This window comes from Xyrauchen texanus, chromosome 30, assembly GCF_025860055.1.
Source record: "Xyrauchen texanus isolate HMW12.3.18 chromosome 30, RBS_HiC_50CHRs, whole genome shotgun sequence".
NCBI classification, from domain to species: Eukaryota; Metazoa; Chordata; class Actinopteri; order Cypriniformes; family Catostomidae; genus Xyrauchen; species Xyrauchen texanus.
This window is the reverse complement of record NC_068305.1, coordinates 1,325,601-1,344,574: the sequence shown is the minus strand read 5'-3', so window position 1 is coordinate 1,344,574 and position 18,974 is coordinate 1,325,601. Positions and strand designations below refer to the sequence as shown.

General features: G+C 43.6%; 1 pseudogene; it reads left to right on the top strand.

The window, feature by feature from the left end:
• The first annotated feature begins 16,891 nt into the window (after positions 1-16,891).
• On the top strand, positions 16,892-17,537 carry LOC127623565 (uncharacterized; annotated as a pseudogene).
• Positions 17,538-18,974: the final 1,437 nt, after the last annotated feature.

Below are 18,974 nucleotides of genomic sequence, written 5' to 3'. Positions count from 1 at the left end.
TATGCCCTTAACCAAACCCTTATCTAAACCTAACAGATCAGTACAGTGTGTAAACATGACAAGAAGCTGTTGTGTGAGACAGAAACAAGTAATTGTCGCGTATTAGATGGAAAACCTCATTAAACCTCATTTTTTAACCACTCCACAGATTTCCTATTAGCAAACTATAGTTTTGGCAAGTCGTTTAGGACATCTACTTCGTGCATGCCACAATTAATTTTTCCAACAATTATTTACAGACGGATTGTTTCACTTTTAATTGACTATATCACAATTCCAGTGGGTCAGAAGTTTACATACACTGAGTTAACTGTGCCTTTAAGCAGCTTGGAAAATTACAGAAAATAATGTAGCCTTTTAGCAATTAACTATTTAGCTTCTGATAGGCTAATTGGAGTAAATTGGAGGTGTACCTATTTTAAGGATTACCTTCAAACTCAGTGGCTCTTTGCTTGACATCATGGGAAAATCAAAAGAAATCAGCCAAGTGGACCTCCACAAGTCTGGTTCATCCTTGGGAGCAATTTCCAAATGCCTGAAGGTACCACGCTCATCTGTACAAACAACAGTATGCAAGTATAAACACCGTGGGACCATGCAGCCATCATATCGCTCAGGAAGGAGATGCATTCTGTCTCCTAGAGATTAATGTAGTTTGGTGCTAAAAGTATAAATCAATCCAAGAACAACAGTAAAGGACCTTGTGAAGATGCTGGAGGAAACAGGTAGATGAGTATCTATATCCACAGTAAAACGAGTCCTATATGGACATAACCTGAAAGGCTGCTCAGCAAGAAAGAAGCCACTGCTCCAAAACCACCATATAAAAGCCAGACTGCAGTGTGCAAGTGCACATGGGGACAAAGATCTTACTTTTTGTAGGAATGTCCTCTGGTCTAATGAATCAAAAATGTAACTGTTTGGCCATAATGACCATTGTTATGTTTGGAGGAAAAAGGGTGAGGCTTTCAAGCCGAAGAACACCATCCTAACTGTGAAGCATGGGGGTGGCAGCATCATGTTTTGGGGGTGCTTTGCTGCAGGTGGGACTGGTGCACTTCACAAAATAGATGACATCATGAGGAACAAAAATTATGAGCACCATCTCAAGACATCAGCCAGGAAGTTAAAGCTCATCACAAATGGGTCTTCCAAATCAAAAATGAACCCAAGCATACCTCCAAAGTTGTGGCTAAATGGTTTAAGGACATCAAATTCAAGGTATTGGAGTGGCATCACAAAGTCCTGACCTCAATCCGATAGAAAATTTGTGGGCAGAACTGAAAAAGTGTGTGTGAGCAAGGAGGCCTATAATCCTGACTCGGTTACACCAGTTCTGTTTGGAGAAATGGGCCAAAGTTCCAGCAACTTATTGTGAGAAGCTTGTGCAAGGCTACCCAAAATATTTGACCCAAGATAAACAATTTAAAGGCAATGCTGCCAAATACTAACAAAGTGTATGTGAACGTCTGACCCACTAAGAATGTGATGAAAGAAACAAAATATATCATTCTTTCTACTATTATTCTGACATTTCACATTCTTAAAATAAAGTATTGATCCTAACTGAACAAAGAGAGGGAAAGTTTTCTACGATTAAATCTCAGGAATTGTGAATTCCTGTTTAGAGTTTAAATGTATTTGGCTAAACTGTATGTAAACTTCTGACTTCAATTGTAAATACCTTTTGGGAAACTTTTCAAATTAATTTCTAGTGCTTGTTTTCCTTGTGTGCCTTAACCCTGTATGTACAATGCAGCCATATGGAACAAAATTAAATTTCTTTCACTTTCTTACCTTTCATAAAAAGCTAGAACATAATGCATTGTTGTAAATAAAAGGATAGTTGTTAAAGTAACCAATAATATGCTGTTTTTAAGACACATTTGATTTTGTTTTTCCTGGGGTCACCCTTACATGTGAGGCACACATCCATAAATTGCTCTATTAAACACATTTTGGTTATGTTTCTTCTACATCATAATTTATTTATGTATTATCTTTTTTTTGTTGTTGTTGCTGCATCTTTGAAAAAACAACGTCTCATGTATGTTTTAGGGTGTTTGCTCGAGCAAACACCCTAAAAAATACATCCTCCATGTAAACACACGCACCAAATAGATGTCTGGGGGATGTACATGGGCCACCAAGGCCTATACTAGATTAGATTCAACTTTATTGTCAGTGTGCAGAGTACAAGTACAAAGACAACAAATGCAGTTTGCATCCAACCAGAAGTGCAAAAAAGCAGAAAGGTGCAATGTGATATTGAAGTGTAGAAATATATTGCAGTGTTAAAAGAGAAGAATAAAGATGGCTATGTAATATGAACAGTGTATGAACAACATATACAGATATGTGCAATGTAGTAGCAGTGACATTAAAATAGTAGTAAGAATAATATAGATATATGCAGTGTATTAGCAGAATATATAATAAGAAAAATTCTGTATGAACCATATAGACAGATGTGTACAGTGTGGTAACATTATAAGAGCAGTAAGAATAAGTGTATGTGCAGGATGAATAATATGAAGAGCAGTAGACTATGGCTACGTATAGGTGTATGTTAGTATTTAAATAGTGGTGCAATTAGCACCTCACACTTCTTGAACGAAGTTCAAAGAAGATGCTTGTTGTTGCATCTAGAGGCGCTATCGCTATAAGCACTTGCAGATCACTTGCTAATCAAAGCTCAAAATTATAAAATTATAAGAACATACTTAATACATACTATACAGGGTAACATATCTTTTCTAACAAGTATTCTCTAATTCTGTATTAAAACCGTTTGGTTACGTATGTAACCTCCGTTCCCCGATGGAGGGAACGACACGTTGTGTCGGAGAAGCGACACTAGGGGTCTCTCTTGAGCGCCGATATCCACCTCTGATCTATGAAAAAAGGCCAATGAGAGTTCGCAGCCGGTATTTGCATGTCCCGCCCTCGGACATACGGGTATTTAAGCGGCGCAAATACGGGAGTTCATTCAGGATTTTTCTGAGGAGCCGGAAATAGTCCGGCCACAACAGGGGCTCGGCTCAGCGACATGGCGGAGTGAGATGTCCCGTGGGATGAAGGAACAATGCGGGGTGCAGCTGGGGTGGCTTGCTTTCTGTTGAAAGCAAGCCGCGACTGCAACGTGGTCATGGTCATGTTCTCGCAATGAGAACATGAACCATCCACAAACGCCGCCTTGGTGTGATCGCGGCCCAAACACACGAGACAGCGCCTGTGGCCGTCTGAAGCGGAGAGGCTTCTACTGCATCCAGGAACGACACGGGGCAGAAGGGCATCTTGAAAAAGACGCGTCCTTTTAGAGGAATTTACTCTTTTAAAGAAAATTGCTCTTTTAATACACAGTGTGTGTGTGTGTCTGCGCTGTCGAAGCACTCAGGGGCAACAATGCACGCCGTGCAAAGTAGGAGAAAGCCGCTGTTGTGCGCCGTCAAATCCAACAGCAAGCAGATCGTCAGAGATACAGGAGTTCAGGGTGTGTATTCTCGCAGCAGACTGCAAACAGACCATCGGCTCCGAAGAAATTTTCGGAATGAACTCCTGTATTTGCGCCGCTTAAATACCCGTATGTCCGGGGGCGGGACATGCAAATACCGGCTCCCAACTCTCATTGGCCTTTTTTCATAGATCAGAGGTGGATATCGGCGCTCAAGAGAGATCCCTAGTGTCGCTTCTCTGACACAACGTGGAGAGAGAGACAGAATGGGAAATTCTAGTGCTGTTGATTTAAATAAATCCAGTGCAATTAATTATTGTAAAAAACAACACATTAAAAATCTTTTATTTTAATTTTCAATACATTTTTCTACCACTGGAAACCATTAATTAGAATTTCAAGCTTGTAGTAGATGTTTTAGTGAGTCTCAGTCAGCAGGGGTCAGTAAGAGTGACTCCAGCTGTACAGACAACAAACACACTTATAATAACTTTATAATCTTTAAAATATTCTGGAGGAAAGAAGATAACATTTCTAAAATATGTTAAAAATGTAATCCTAAGAATATGGGAAATGTGACTACAAAACAATTATGTAATGAAGATTGTTATTATATACATAATTTATGTTGTTTTGAATTCTTAATCTAAAAATGCTAAATAAGCTAATACAAAATGAATGCCTTCATTAACATTTCTTTAATGTCGTCCTTTTTTTTCTCTTACAGTGGCGCTGGAATAATGAGAAGTGTCACTAAGAGAGAAGAACCTTTGTTTGCTTGCCTCATTAAAAGCCTGTCTTACCGATACACACTCCAACTGGGGTTACAGAATCTCACCATAGCAACAAAAGAACCCCTGCCAGTTACTAAAGTGACGTCAAAGGCACCTCACAATGCCAACTGCAAAAGACAACTTGGCACATCTGGACAGGCTTCAAGGTTCATCACCTTGGAAACATTGTCTCATTACACACAATTTCTTCTCAGCAGCAATTTAGTGTTTAGAATTTGCATATTTATGATATATATTTAATCTGCACCTGTTGGTGATGACTCACACAAATGAAACAATATTTACTGAAACTCAAGCACCAGAGTAAATATATTCTAAGCTATAAAAATGGGAATTATTTGAAACCTGAGGCATCCAAAAACATAGCAGACAAACCAGAAAATAATTTTGTAATATTTTCATATTTTACATTCGTATCACAGTCTTAACTTCAAAAAACTTTTGTTGCAACCTTTATATTTGCATTTAGTATCAGAGCAAGAGCAATATTTTGTCCCAGTTAGTATGCAGCCATCATACATTCCCCACTGGTACATCAATTAACTACACAGCATGTCTGGAATCATGCGTTTGGCCTAAAGCATGATAAATATTTCAAAATGATGAAATACCCCAACAAAACACAACTCTAACTCAGCTGAAAATATGAATCCCTATCACGCCACACTATGTAAATATTTAATCAGTATGTGAATATTTCAGCGTGACAGCGCCCTTGTCTTAGTGAGTTGCTTATGGATTCTGAACAACATTCCATACTCACAGACATACACAGGAACTTGGTCACGTGGTCTGTTCAGTGCTCCTGGTGGTACATAAGAGTTGGTTTTTCATTTTGCCATAATAATTATTTCTTCACTATCAATTCCAGCAAGCAGTGTTAATGTGTGTGTATGTGTGTGTGTGTGTGTGTGAGAGAGAGAGAGATAGAGAGAGGGAGAGAGAGAGAGAGAGAGAGAGAGAGAGAGAGAGAGATGAATGTGACAAACATAAACACTGACTCAGCTGTGTGCTCATACACAACACAAACACACACAGACAAAAAAGACAAAGACCAGAGGGCAGACATAGGCAGATTATGAGAGTACCCCCTCCCCACTCGACGAATACCCCCTAGCGTCCACACAAGGCAGGATAGATGGAATGGACCAGGGATTAGGCAGAGGACCAGGAGGGCAGAAGACAGATCGAGGGAAGGGTGGATGGGGAGAACAGGGGAATGAGAGAGAGAGAGGTAGAAAGGAACATTCTTCTCTGCATTGTTGAAACATGTTACATTTGTGATATTAATGACCATAATACTTATCATCTTGAGAGGTTGACCACTCAAAGTTGACTCAAAAAATACAAATCTAGCTAGATATTATAATAATAATCCACCAATATAAACATCCAATTTAAGTAATTATATACTGAATTTAGGTTTATTCCAAAAGATAAAATGACTGCCACACTAGCTCATGAAAACTCTTTAAAACACTGATGACAATCAGGTCTCCTGTCACTCAGTGGAAGTAGCACAGTCAGAACAGCAGAGAAAGTTCTAGAATAACCTCTGTTCTTGTTAGACCAGGTGAAGCAAGGTCAAATTTCACTAACATATTTGTACTGGAGGAAAGGAAGTGAGATGAATCACATCTCTTGGTGACACTTTAATGCACCATTATTCTATGTTGTGACACATAAAATATTTTTTTGAGTGTTCTCATGGGCTAAAAAATATGGGATAAAGGGCTTTGAAGTGTAGGGGTGGATTTAACCCTGTCCCTTCAGCCTACTGATAAGTTGAATACATTCACTAATAATTGTTAATCAAAGCGTTTTTAGTCATGAGCATTTATTCCGGTTATGTTATAATTATGAATGTTACAGGTCATTTGTTTATTTGAACCCTGAGGTGTGACAGAGGGTCTGACCCATATCAGGAATGCAGTTAACAGTGCGTGCTCATTGCCTGGCTACCGGAGAACAAATATACATCTGGAAAAGGCCTCAGCCCCAGTGAGTGTGTCTTAACCTTGAGAGAAAGATAGCTTATGTTGTGTTCCGTCTACTGATGCAATTGGAGGTATTGTTTGTAGATTTGAGAATCATGTGACTCAAAGGAACTGAACACTAATTTATCTAAAGAGAAGACTCACCTCTGACCCCCTGTAGAAAGGAACATTCTTCTCTGCATTGTTGAAACATGTTACATTTGTGATACAAATGAGAGTTTACTGAAGAGAACATTCTCCACATTTCCAAAGGCAAAAGACAGAAAAAGAAAATGAGTTGAGGATATAACCTCAAACTAACTTAGATTACAGAGACATAATTAATTATAGGCTTATGCAAATGAATTGACATAATCTCTTATGAGTATGGAGATCTGATAGGTGAACAGTGCAGACAATTCTAGAAATCTTATAAACATGATGTTCTGTTTAACTACGTGAATGCAATCATTCAAAAGATTATATTTTTAAAACACTAAGTCAAGTTGGAAAGCAGACTTAATTTGCTGTCCGTCCACTGTAATGATAAGAAGACTCAAAATGGGTTTATCATGTGTAATGATGTACAGTTGATGAATTGAGACAATTACAGCAGTCCTCTTGTTTCAAAAATACAGTGAGAGACACTTGTAAAAACTCTCACTACTAATGGCTGAAGCTTCATGGGAAATAAAATGACCCTGTTATTAGCAGTTGATGGTCCTTGATCAGAGTAGTAGCACCCAAACAAATCTAGCAAAAATTACTCTCTTATATTACTGTATAAGTGTCTAGCTTGAAAAAACATGCACAATGCCTACATCATCATTCCTCTGAACAGCACTGGTTCATACAGCAGCTGGACGCCACTTGAAAAGATAAAGGGCCCTACTTTAAGAGTGCTTTGCCATAAGCTCAGCAATCTGCGATTTTTCATAATGCGCAAAGTCAGTGAGCAAGGCCATGAAGTTTTGATATAGTCTAGGGGCAAGTGGGTTTGGCGAAATTGCATGCAGAAAAATGCTAATGGGATGGGTTAAGTACAATTTAATTCATTCTGATTTTCTTCTCCAGTTATTGCACTGTCAGCATCCTATTATATATGTCAAGCAACATTGATATAAATGAAGACAGCCCATTCATAAGAATCTGTTAGTGTAAATGGGCTGTATGCAATGCATCCACTGCTCTGTGACTGCCTTTACTGTAGTTTCCTGCTCTGCTCCCATTGTTCATTGTTTTGGAATGTTATTTGTTATTTTTCTTTTTTTAGCGTCCTTGAGCTAGCAAGCAGCAGTCTATATCATTTTATGTCAGGATGATATTTTGTTCCCCGTCTGTCGCTCACTTCGATGTTGTGTTGAAGAAGCGACACAAGGGGGTCTCTCTTGAGGGCCTTGTGCATCTCTGAACTTGAGAAAAGGCCAATAAGAAATTGGCAGACAGAATTTGCATGTCCCTCCCCCGGACATACGGGTATAAAGGGAGGGAAATGCGTCTGTCCATTCAGAATTTTTCTTCGGAGCCTGTGTGATCAGCGTGCTCCATGCACAAGACTGTTCACTTCATCTTTTGAAAAAGCATATGATGTTGGATCTACGGCTTTCTCCTTCTCTGCACGGCAGTGCAGCTTTGCCCCTGGGTGCTTCGACAGCACTTTTTGTAAAATAGAATATTTCTTAAAAGAGTTTATTTCTTTAAAAGAGCAATACACAGCGGCATTGAACGTCCTTTTCAGGACACGTCTTTATAAAGATGCCCTTCCACCCCTGTGTAGTTCCTGGATGTGGTCGAGTTCTCTCCGCTCACAGGTGCTGCCTAGTGTGTCTGGGCCGCGATCACATGAGGCAGCGTTTGTGGATGGTTCGTGTTCTCACTGCGAGAAACTTGACAACCATGGCAACGTAGTGGTCGCTGCTTTCCTTCCTAAAAAGGAACGTCACTCCAGCCGCCCCCGCGTCGCTCCTTCTTCCCACGGGATTGAGGACGACCCGGCTGGCGATGGAGGCGATTTGGGGATGGCAGTGGGCTCGGTTTTGCCCAGGCTGCCGTCAGCGTGGGACTGGACACTAACCGTCTGTCCTCCCCACAGACTTCACAGCTGGATTATAGGTTCCTCGGGTCTGGGCACCGCTCACAGCCAAGCCCCCCCTGGTTACTTTCTTCCCAGAGGTGCATGATGAGCTGACGAGATCATGGAGGGCACCTTTTACTGCCCACAACTGACCTCCTTGCTCATCCGCTCTCACTACCCTCGATGGCGGACTGGCCCACGGGTACTCGGCGCCCCCCCAAGTGGATAGGGCAATTGCGATCCACCCGTGTCCCGAGAACGCTGCCACCTGGCAGGATCGCCCGGTGCTCCCCTCCAAGGCCTGTAGGAGGATGTCGTCACTGACCTCCAAAGCCTACAGCACCGCCGGACAGGCCGCTTCCGCCTTGCATGCCATGGCCCTCCTGCAAGTCCACCAGGCCAAGGCACTCAAAGATCTGCACTTGGGTAGTCCTGACCCCGACGTGTTGCAGGATCTGCGCTCAGCGACCAACCTCGTCCTCAGGGCCACGAAGGTCACAGTGCGGACTCTCAGGAAGGCGATGGCCCCCCTCGTGGTTCAGGAACGACATCTGTGGCTGAACCTGGTCGAGATACAGGACGTGGACAAAGCACGCTTCCTTAACGACCCCGTCTCCCAGTTCGGTCTCTTCGGCGACACAGTCGAGGACTTCATCCAGCAGTTCTCAGCAGTTAAGGAATAGACGAAGGCAATTTCTCACATCATGCCCCATCGCGCCACCAGCGCGGGCCATGCTCCATCTGCTCGCCGAGGGCGTCCTCCTGCGGCTTCCAGGAAACGTGCAGCTCCGCCTCAACCTGGGCCCAGCTTTCAGCCCCAGCGTCGAGCGCCCAGCAGGACGTGCACACCCCCATCTCATGAACATCCTGCAGGACCCGAAAGGCTCCCAAGCATTCCTGAGACGGACGACCCAGAGATCAAGACGTTTGCTCCGGAACTGGTAAGCAGGCCGCTCTGTCCCTCGGTGGAGGGCTGGGAGGAGAATCCTCAGTTCAGTTTGTTTTCTTTGCCAGACCCCCTTCGGGCTGCAGTACCCACATTCTCAATAAAAGAGCAATTTTCTCTTTCTCTGGGTCACCTGGCATGCATATGCCGTTATCACGGCATCCCGGTGCCACACCTCATCAGTCCCGCCACAAAGGACGCGGACCTCGCCTCGGTCCCACGACTGCTATCCCCCAGCCAGCTGGTTCTGACGCAAAGCAAGGTAAGTGCTTCAAGTCCTCTCTCAGCACCAGAGCCTCGGGACCCGCTTTTTCCTCCCGACGCTGCATTGCCTGCTCCCCCCACTGCGAAGCCCCTCCAGGTATGTTAAAAATGATCATACCCTTAGTGCCCCTAGCACGGAGCTTGGAAGCATGGCTTTCACTTCCCAACCCATCACGCTGGCTGGCTAAGACCATCCAACTCAGTTATGCGATTCAGTTCACCAGGCCCCACCCCCTTTCGGTGGCGTCCACTTCACCTCGGTGCACGGTGAAGACGCCAACACCCTGTGGGTGGAGATCACGACCCTTCTACTCAAGGATGCGATACAGCCTGTCCATCCAGCCGAGATGAAGAAGGGTTTCTATAGCCCTTCATCATACCCATGAAAGGTGGCGGCTTACAACCGATCTTGGACTTGAGAGTTTTCAACCGAGCCTTACACAAACTCCCGTTCAAAATGCTCATGCAAAGGCATATCTTAACTTGCGCTGGCATCAAGATTGGTTTGCAGCGGTAGACCTGAAGGAGGCGAACTTCCCCGTCTCGATCATGCCTCGAAATCGACCCCTTCTACGGTTCGTGTTTGACGGCCAGGTGTATCAGTACAAGGTCCTCCCCTTCAGCATGTCCCTGTCCCCTCATGTCGCAGAGGTCAGAGAGGCAGCCCTTGTCCCGCTAAGGGAAGTGGGCATTCACATACTCAACTACCTCGACAACTGGTCATCCTGGCCCACCTGTGAGTTACTATGCACCCACAGGGACCAGGTGCTCAGGCACCTCAGCCGGCTAGGGCTTCAGGTCAACTGGGAAAACAGCAAGCTTGCCCCAGTTCAGAGCATTTCTTTTCTCGCTATGGAGTTAGACTCATTTTCAATGGTAGCGCACCTCACCAACGAGCGTGTGCAGTCTGTGCTGAAATGCCTCACCTTATTCAGTCGCACCACTGGAGTTGATGCATATGAGACCTGAAATGGTGATGGCGCCGTGGCACGCACGTGTATTTATCATCCCCGCCTGCCGCCAGACTTTCAAACCCTGGACAGATTTCTGTTTTCTACAGACAGGAGTCCCCTTACAGCAGATGTTCCCATGCATTCTGGTCACCACAGACACCTCCAAACAGGGTTCGGGCACTGTGTGCAACAGCTGTGTGTGTACGACTCAAGTCACTGCATGCCACTCACATCCCGGGCAGCCTCAACGTGGCAGTGGACGTGCTGTCGCGACAAGGTACGCCCAGTGAGCATTTTTGCACGGGTGCTGTGCAAGGTCAGGGAGGGCGAGGAACAAGTCATTATAGTGGCCCCCTACTGGCCCACTTGGACTTGGTTCTCGGATCTCCTTGCAACAGCCTCTCCCTGGCAAATTCCCCTTAGGAAGAACCTCCACATCTGGCCCATGGCCGGGATGTGGAAGATCTAAGTGGCCTACCACCTGCTATCATAGACATGATCAACCAAGCCAGAGCTCCCTCTACCAGGCAACTTTACACCCTGAAGTGGCGCTTGTTCGCAAATTGGTGTTCTTCCCGGTCCGAAGACCCGCAGATATGCGCAGTCGGATCAGTGCTCTCATTCCTGCAGGAGGGGTTGGAGGGGAGGCTGTCCCACTCCACCTTGAAGGTGTATGTTGCCGCTATTGCGGCCCACCATGACGCAGTAGATGGCAAGTCTTTGGGGTAAGGACAACTTGATTATCAGGTTCCTTAGAGGCACCCGGAGGTTGAACCCTCCCCCTGCCAAGCCTGTTCACCTCCTGGGATCTCTCAGTGGTCCTCTCGGGCCTTCAGAGATCCCCCTTTGAGCTTCTAGAATCAGTTGAGCTCAAGGCCCTCTCTCCAAAGACAGCCCTCCAGATCACGCTCGCTTCCATCAAGAGGGTCGGGGACCTGGAAGCGTTCTCTGTCAGCGACACTTGCCTAGAGTTCGGTCCGGCAGACACTCACGTCATCCTAAGACCGCAACCGGGCTACATGCCCAAGGTTTCTACAACTCCCTTGAGAGACCAGGTAGTGAACCTGCAAGCATTGCTCTGGGAGGAGGCAGACCCAGCCCCTTCGTTGCTGTGTCCAGTGCGCGCCCTGCATACTTATGTGGACCGCACGCAGAGCTCTAGATGTTCTGAGCAGCTCTTTGTCTGCTTTGTTGGACAGCGGAAAGGGAACGCTGTCTCCAAACAGAGGCTTTCCCACTGGGTAGTTGACGCCATAGCATTGGCCTATCACACCCAAGCCATGCGCACCCCCTTGCAGGTTCGAACACACTCGACGAGATGTCTGGCATCCCCGTGGGCACTGGCCAAAGACACCGCCCTAGCATACATATGCAGAGCAGCGGGTTGGGCAACACCCAATACCTTTACGAGATTTTACAAACTCAGGGTTGAGTCGGTTTCATCCCGTGTTCTCTCAGGTCCGAGCCAGTAGAACTCGGTAACGTGGAAACAACTGACCAGGTGTACCACTTGCATTTAGCGCCTTTCCCTTCCACTGAGGCGATCTCGTGCACTATTATCTCAGGAGATCCCACTAACTCGGCACCCTGGATGACTCCTCCCTAGCCCTCTGGTCCATGAATTCAGCGGAGGAATTCCCCGACCAGACCCACCTCGAGTACTCAAACTACTCTGTACTGGAATAGGTGCTCCACAGCACGGGTCCCCGTGTGAACTTATCCCCCTGTGTGTATTTTCCGTGGTATGGTCCCTTGTGAGCAGACCCGCATCTCCCTTGGGCAGTCCCCGCTGCCCCCCCAGTCGCCGTGTTTGTAGCAACTCCTCCCTCTCAACAGGTAGGATCTACCACCGCAACCTGAAAACCCATGTGAAGTATTTCACCACTCTTTACCTCCCCCAGCCAGGGCAGGTGTGGTCTCCATTGGGTCTTTTCCCCCTGAAAGAATAGGAATTGGAAAAGAACGCCTTCCCCGATACGTGTGATAGCATTAAGATGGCCCCAGCTGCTTAAGGCGTGGCTGGCAAAGCCTGCTCCCATGCTTGGCATGCCACCTTGTTCCCCCCTTTGGGGTGTAGGGAACCAGAAGGTTATGATGATCATATGGGGCGTTGGGGAAGGGTATGTGCATTCTGACGTGGCCTGTCGCTTTGGCACACAACTGCCTGCCCACACCTGCGTCACATTTACATTTATGCATTTGGCAGATGCTTTTATCCAAAGCGACTTACAGTGCCCTTATTACAGGGACAATCCCTTTCGGAGCAACCTGGAGTTAAGTGCCTTGCTCAAGGGGATCAAACCGACAACCTTCTGCTTACCAATTCAATGCTTTAGCCCACGACGCCACCACCACGTACACAGTTCAGCACATGGCGAGAATAAATATGTACCCCTAGTGTCACTTCTGTAATGATGGAGGGAACGAGATGTTGTGTCCTCTCGGCCACGTCGCTGAACCGAGCCACTGTTACGGCCAAACGTCATTCTCGGCTCCTCAGAATAAAATCCTGAACGGAAAACGCATTTCCCTCCCTTTATACCCGTATGTCTGGGGGTGGGACATGCAAATTCTGTCTGCCAATTTCTCATTGGCCTTTTCTCAAGTTCAGAGATGAACGAGGCTCACAAGAGAAGGAGGTTACAATAGTTACATAAACGTTTCTTTTGTTATAAATATAAAAAAAAAAAATCCTACTTCTAATCCTAATTTTAACTAACATTTTCTAAAAATGCACTAAAAAAAGCATCGGTTCAAGTTATATTAAATATTTCCCAATTTTAAGTGGGAGGTCGACTAATTGAAAGAACCCATAGGTTGAGTATTCATTACAATTCATATTATATATCTTAAATTATCATCCTGCACTATATTAATCGAGAGTTTCGTTTAGTTTGTAAATCCTATTTCATACCTCTGATACTTGATATTGCACATTAACTAGTACCAAAAATTCTAATTTCATTCCGTCACAATACTTAACTGTTATTCTATTGTTAAATATAGCTTGTAAATCCTTGTGCCACAGGTCAGCATTGCAGTTATAATGGTATACTCCTGAGCTTTACTTTAAATTATTACCACTTAACCTATTGTTAGAAATGACTTGTAAATATGATGTTATACCTCAATTTATTTGGTATCCTGCACTTTATTTGGTACCAAATATCCTCATTGCTTATGTTTACTGGTAATTCTTTTCATCCCAGAGCTGACCTCTTTATATTATTAACAGTTATTGTAAGTGTTACAATAGTGTTTTTTTTATATATTTTTTTTTTTACCAAAATTGAATTGGAAACCAGCATGTTCTTTAGTGTGTGTGTGTGTGTGTGTGTATATATATAATGTTTGTATTTTTCTGTTATTTATATTTCAGTGATCTGACATCTTGTTTCAATGACAGTTACTGTACTTTGAAATGTGGAATTAAAACGCCAAATGGAAATTTGTCTGGTTTGATCAATCATTATTCTTGATAAACTGCATGCTATAAATATAAAAAATATTCGGTCGGCCGCGGAACAAAGGCGGTAGGAAGGCGGCTGCCGCTTTTAAAAAGCGGCTGCCGCCGGCGGTGCGCCGTCAAACGTGTTTGCGATAACGCCATTCTGCTGCTTCTACTGCCTCCGGAGCACCGCCAGCGGCCCGCCGACTCATTGCTATCTGGGATGATATAAAATTATATGAATGTTTAGAATATATTTAATCTAGTGTTTATGCTGCCTCATTATCATCAATGCTTGTGCTTGCAAATATCTGTTCAGGTGTAAATGAGTAAAATACACTTTAAATATGACCATATTAGAAAATTAGCATATTATAATGATTTCTGAAAGATAATGTGACACTGAAGACTGCAGTAATGATGCTGAAAATTCAGCTTTGATCACAAATTATATTTTACAATATATTCAAATAGAAAAGTGTTCTTTTAAATTGTAAAATGAGTTCACACAATGTTTTTACTGTATTTTGGATCAAATAAATGCAGTCTTGGTGAACAGAAGAGACTTCTTCTAAAACTTTTAAATGGTAGTGTAGGTCTAAAATTAAGTAAAGTCTTTATGTAAAGAAAATGTATAGTCAGATTACTTCTTTTAACTTAAAACTTGATTTTGATCATTAAGTCTCCTCACATTCATTCTCTTTCTGTCACATTCCTCATTGATAGGCCCAGGGGAGGGGTATTTGTCTCCTCAGGTGTGAATCACATCAATATTCATGATAGTTCATGCATCCTCGCATATGACCTTTCTAACACTAAAAGTGTTTTACAAAAGTTCATTGACTATATTGTTTTGTATGAATGAGTGATCAGGATGGTTTTCACATCATTTTGTAGCAAAAAATCTAGACTACAAGATCCAGTTCTCAAAAGTCTTGTGGACAAATGTTAAGTATATGTTATATGGCTTTATTTCAATGACTTAAAATTTTAGTTTTTTCTAAAACCATGCATAAACGTTATTTTCTCAAAAATACAAAAATTTACACACATGTTGGTCATATATTATTGTAGCCCAGTTTGTACTGAATACAGTGTTATCAGACTTTAGCCATTAATATGTTTTTAAACAACTGAAAAAAGCACAAATGTCAAGGCATGTCACACCCTCCGACCCCAGAGGGATAAACCATAGGGTATCTGCATAAAAGGCTGTACTGATGGCTTTTCAAGAAAGATACTTAGGCTGAAGCATCAAGCAGTGACCCGAAGATCATCGGGGTTACTACATAGAATCAGTGGAAGACCTATGAATCATTAAAGGCAATTGTTTATATATAAATGTGTGTGTGTGTGTGTGTGTGTGTGTGTGTGTGTGTGTGTGTGTGTGTGTGTGTGTGTGTGTGTGTGTGTGTGTGTAAAGATTTAATTCACAACTTTTTTCTCCTATTTGTATGGAATAAAATCAGAGGATGATGAGTCTGATGAAATCACAGGTTGGGGAGAACCCTCCAAGTCCATTTCCATCGTATAAATGTACACACGTAGCATTCGGAGTTTACTCTGTTCATAAAGTTTATTTATTAATAGTAATATTGAGAGGAATTGTGTTTTGACTGAAATTTTCAGTGGGTCATTTCTAAGAAATATTTTCTAGGAAAATATTATTCGTTATCCATCATCAATTCTTCAAACAAAGTGTTCTTTTTTTACTGAGATATCCTCCTACTTGTCGAATTTGGTGGAATTCTCTGTTATGACAATGAAGCCACACCATCTCCAATCACCTGGTCTCCTTAGATGCATGTTTGTTGCCGATACCCGCAAGTTTATTTAGTAAACTCCCATCATTTGCATATATACTACCGCATATTGTCTCTTATCTAACAATACATTTTCCAAGTTCATCTTCAGTCATAATTGCAATGACACTTGTAAGTCAACAAACTGCTTTTATTAAATAAAGAGCAGGCGAAGGTACAGTAAGGAAAATCCAGGTGGAGAATGGTCAGGGAAAGCGTAGAGTCGAGAGCCGGGGAGCGAGGATATAACAAAAGGGCAATAGCAAATAGAGTGGTCACAGGAAAGCAAGGGGTCGGCCGGGGTGATCAGAATAACAATAACAAGAGGGTAGAGGACGGGAAAACAGTTAACAACTAGGGAGCTGGCAAGCTAAAAAGGTAGCAGTAGGGAGGTCAAAACTAGGTGAGACTAGCGGGGGTCAAGACACGGGGAACTAAATACTATAACCAACCCCCAACAAACGAAAGGATAGTGAGTTATATAGGGGCGAGTGCAGGTGTGAACAATGACAGGTGATGAGACAAGTGCAGGTGAAACTAATGTGTGGAGATAGGAAGCGCGTGAGTGCAAGTGGTCATAATGTTCAGGCTGATGAGCGGGAAGCGAGCACGCTCGCGGAGTGCATGTGTGTCAGAGGGGGGAGATAGTTTACGAGCGAGAGCTTGTAATAGAAAAACCGGGCGTGGAAGCCTGAGGGAGGAAAAAGAGCGTACGAGCTCAAGGGGGCGGCGCGAGGGAGCGGGAAGCGAGCACGCTCGCGGAGTGTATGTGTGCGTGCTCGAGGAAGCGGAGATGGGGCAGAGGAAAGGGGTTCGTGACAGATGGTCTCAGATGCAAAGGCACCTGAGATTTGTCCTCTGCCACCCGGACTGAGGACTCAGAGCACACTGGAAATTGGGCATTCCAGATTGGGGAGAAAAGGGAAGAAAAATCAAAAAATCTATAAATAAATAAATAAATAACATACAATACATTCAGGCAAGGTGCAACTATATGATGAAGGTAGATTTTAATGCGCATGCTCATGGGGATGTGAGGAGCAGTTATTCTTGCAATGCTATTTAATAAGATCATCGATACCAGCGAAGTCCAGCCTGTTTGGTTGTCCAGTGTCACTGTGCCGATTTGGAAGAACAAAGGTAATGTCACAGACTGCTCCAACTATCAGCCGTATGCCTGATGTGTTACACCATTAAGATCTTCGAGCGACTATTGGACCACCGAATCCATGCAATCGCCACGATATCGCCAAATCAGTGCGTCTTTGTGAAAGGGTGTGGCATAACCGACGCCATCCATGCAGTGCGCCTACTGATGGAGAAACACAGAGAGAAGAATCGAACCATTAATATGGCCTTCCTTGACCTAGAAGGCTTTTAACCGAGTCCCACACAAGCTCACATGGAGTGGCAAAGCATACGTCCATTGGATCCAGTTTCTATACCATGGAACATCCAGCATGGTCCAATGCCCTGTGGGAGTATCAACACCATTCAACATCATATCGGCCCTGCTTTTCATCGTCTACATGGATATAGAGACAAATAATATCCAGACTCTGCACCCATGGACACTCCAATATGCCGATGATGTCATGCTCACAGACACGACTCTGCCCGGATTCGAGCAGAAGATGCAGATCTGGAATGAGCGCCTGACCAATTTGGGCCTGCGCTTGAACATCATGAAAACCAAGTACCTTGAGTGTGGAAATAAATTGGACAGGTCAATCACTGTGGGCGCCCAGGAACTTAAAAAAGTCACCACTTTCAAGTACACTTGGTCCCACGTCTCAGCAGATTGCGATTCGCTACAAGTCCTCTGACATTGCGTTAATGCTGCCTGGCTGAAATGGCAGCAAGTCACCTGAGTAGCATGTGACAGCAGAAGCACTTTGCACATAAAGTCGAAGATATACTAGTCGGTAGTCCAGCCGGTTGTAATCTATGGCACTGAATGCTGGCCTGCAATGAACAAGCACGAGGTGGCATTAAATGCAATTAACGATCGTGTGGTTAACACTGATGAACAGAAGGTTTTTTGTGTCACCCCGATCCAGGACAAGATATGTGAGGTCCACCTATGGTGGTATGAGCATGCCACGCGAAACGAAGAAATGTCTGTTGCAAAAATGGCAATGAGATTAGATCCAGCTGGCCAGTGCCCCCGTGGCCATCCCAAGAAATGTTGGATGGGCTTTATTCAAGATGAATATGTCCAAAGTATGGGCAAAGTATGGGCAACAAGAACAAATGTAGTCAGTTCAACAGAATGACTCTAAATGTAATGGCTTATGCAGTCAATTAACCACAACTAAAAACAATGGGGAAAAAAAAAAACTTTTCCCAGCACTAATACCTCTGTCATGCTGAGTGGGTTCTATGGTGGAAACATCTCGTCACTAACAAGAAAAATTTAATTAGTGAAAGCTGAAAGATTGTATAAATCCTGTTCCTTGAAGCACAACCTGTCATAAAAGGTCAGCAGGAAAGGGAGGAAAAGAAAACAAATGGAAAAGAAGAAAGAAATAATAGATGTTTCAGCTCTCTTTGGAAACAGGCATTTGTGGTCTTGTAGCAGGATATGGTTTCTCTGAGTAATGTCATTCACATAGATATGTCACATTGCATTGTTCCACGCTGGTAGCAAAATGTTCCGCTTGCTCTGGTCAGCCAGAAAGTAGCAGTAATTTACAGTTTATCTCTTTTTTTGTTTTTGCAACAGCAGCAGCTGATCCATTTTTAATTGCTTATTAATATGATATTCATTGTATACCAATATCTCAACAGCTGCCTATTGTGGGACATTGAATTACATTCCTTACCTTTAGGTGCCACTGTTACACTGGTTACTTAGAGACATACACAGTAGAGAAATAAAACGTGTGCATACTGCAGTAGTTAAGTGTGTTAGTAAAGAGAATTGAAGACTTACTGCTGTATTTCTGCCTCTTTCTTTATTTACAATACACAACATATTGCCGATTGAGGATTGCCCTGCTAGCTCTCTCAGCTCCACCAGCTTTTTTGGAAACTTTGGGTGAGCAAACTATAGAGTTTAATTAATGGATTAGAATGTTTAATAATTACCTGACTGCACTGTCTGAAGAGGCAATTCTGGAGAAGAGAAAGCTCCATTCCATTGCTTGAGCACAAAGGGTCAGTGCATTTTTTACACATTTACAGCGGCTAATAATAAGTATGGGACTGCACTCACTGCACTACGAGATATTTTGTTCAGAAAGTGAATGTGGTTACCATGT